This window comes from Apium graveolens, chromosome 9 (assembly GCF_009905375.1).
Source record: "Apium graveolens cultivar Ventura chromosome 9, ASM990537v1, whole genome shotgun sequence".
Lineage (NCBI taxonomy): Eukaryota > Viridiplantae > Streptophyta > Magnoliopsida > Apiales > Apiaceae > Apium > Apium graveolens.
Window position 1 is genome coordinate 208,666,385 of NC_133655.1, and position 1,847 is coordinate 208,668,231.

A 1,847-nucleotide genomic window follows, 5' to 3' on the forward strand; every position below is an offset into this window, starting at 1 on the left:
GGTCATCCAGTTTCACCTTTCTTGAAAGAATACTCTTCATAAATTTCGCATAACTAGGCATTTGCTCTAGAGCCTCAGCGAAAGGTATATTGATATGAAGTTTCTTGAACACCTCCAGAAACTTATCGAACTGCTTATCCAGCTTTTGTTGTTGCAATCTTTTAGGGAAAGGTGGTGGAGGATAGAGTTGTTTCTCCCCTGTATTACCCTTAGGCAGAGTGTGTTCAACAGTAGTCTTCCTTGGTTCCGCCGCTTTCTCCTTTTTCTTAGCTTCTTCATCACCAACTTCAGCTTCTCCTTCTTTTGCTTTTTCAGCATCAGCAACTTTTCCAGACCTTAAGGTAATAGCCTTGACTTGCTCTTTAGCTTCCTTCCTGCCTGGCACTTCAGTGTCACTGGAAAGTGTGCCAGGTTGACGATTGAGCACTACATTGGTTATTTGACCGATTTGATTTTCCAAGGTCTTGATAGAAACCGCCTGACTTTTGCACAACAGCTTAAGTTCCTCAAAATCAGCACTAGAGGGTGGGGTTGCACCTCCTTGTTGAGGATATAATTGCCTTTGAGCATAATGCTGTGGTTGATGGAATCTAGGTGGATTGAACTGTTTACTTACGCCTTGCTGATATGGTTGTTGAATAGCATTTTAATTATTACTCCAGCTGAAATTTGGATGATTTCTGTTGTTAGGATGATAAGTAGCTGGCACAGGCTGCTGTTGTCGCTGATAATTGTTCATATACTGAACAGATTCGTTAACAAGAGAACACTGATCCATAACATGAGAACCTGCACAAAGTTCAAAGACCATCGCTATCTAATTGACTCCATAGGTAGCTAGAGAATCGACCTTCATAGACAGCACTTGGAGCTGCGCTGCAATAGCTGTAGCTGCATCGACTTCCAGAATACCTGCTACCTTTCCAGGAATCATCCTTTGAGTTGGGTTTTGATGCTCATTTGTAGCCATAGTCTCAATAAGATTATAAGCCTCAGTATAGCTTTTGGCCCACAAGGCGCCTTCAGCTGCTGCATCGAGCATGGGCCGAGATTGGGCCCCCAAACCATTATAAAACTAGTGATCACCATCCAATCAGGCATTCCATGATGTGGACACTTTCTCAACATCTCCTTGTAGCGCTCCCAAGCTTCGCACATAGATTCTGTAGGTTGCTGCGCAAACTGAGTAAGAGCACTCCTCATAGCAGCAGTCTTCGCCATTGGATAAAACTTCAACAGAAACGTTTGTGCAAGATCTTGCCAAGTAGTGATAGACCCAGCTGGTTCAGAATGTAACCAGTCCTTAGCTTTATCCCTCAGAGAGAATGGGAAAAGCCTCAGCTTGATAGACTCATCAGTCACACCATTATACTTGAAAGTACTGCAGATCTCGACAAAATTCCTTATGTGCATGTTGGGGTCTTCAGTCGCAGCACCTCCGAAAGAAACAGAATTCTGCACCATCTGAATAGTGCCCAGTTTGATTTCAAAGTTATTGGCCTCAATAGCCGGGTGTATGATGTTAGACTGAATGTCATCAATTTTGGGCCGAGAAAAGTCCATAAGAGCTAGATCTGCCGGAACTAAATGATCACCCATGGTTACTGGCTCTTTCTGCTCACTTCCTGAATCCGAATCTTCAAAATCTATCTTCTCCGGAATATCAAGAACTTCATTTGTCTCCTCAGCTGTATCTAAAGTCCTCTTGTGAGTACGAGAACAAGTTTACATAAACGCTCGCTAAAGTACCTGAAACACAACCGGAAACAATAAGTAACACGTCTTAATCACTGAGTCCCAATGACCAATGATGGTAAGTACATAAACTAAACAAATACGCCGAGTCC

At 42.9% G+C, this 1,847-nt stretch overlaps 1 non-coding gene across 1 annotated transcript; it reads left to right on the forward strand.

The window, feature by feature from the left end:
* Positions 1-1,099: 1,099 nt before the first annotated feature.
* LOC141687666 (small nucleolar RNA R71) lies at positions 1,100-1,206 on the forward strand. The gene has a single exon (XR_012561154.1). It is a non-coding gene; the product is annotated as a small nucleolar RNA R71 (small nucleolar RNA).
* Positions 1,207-1,847: the final 641 nt, after the last annotated feature.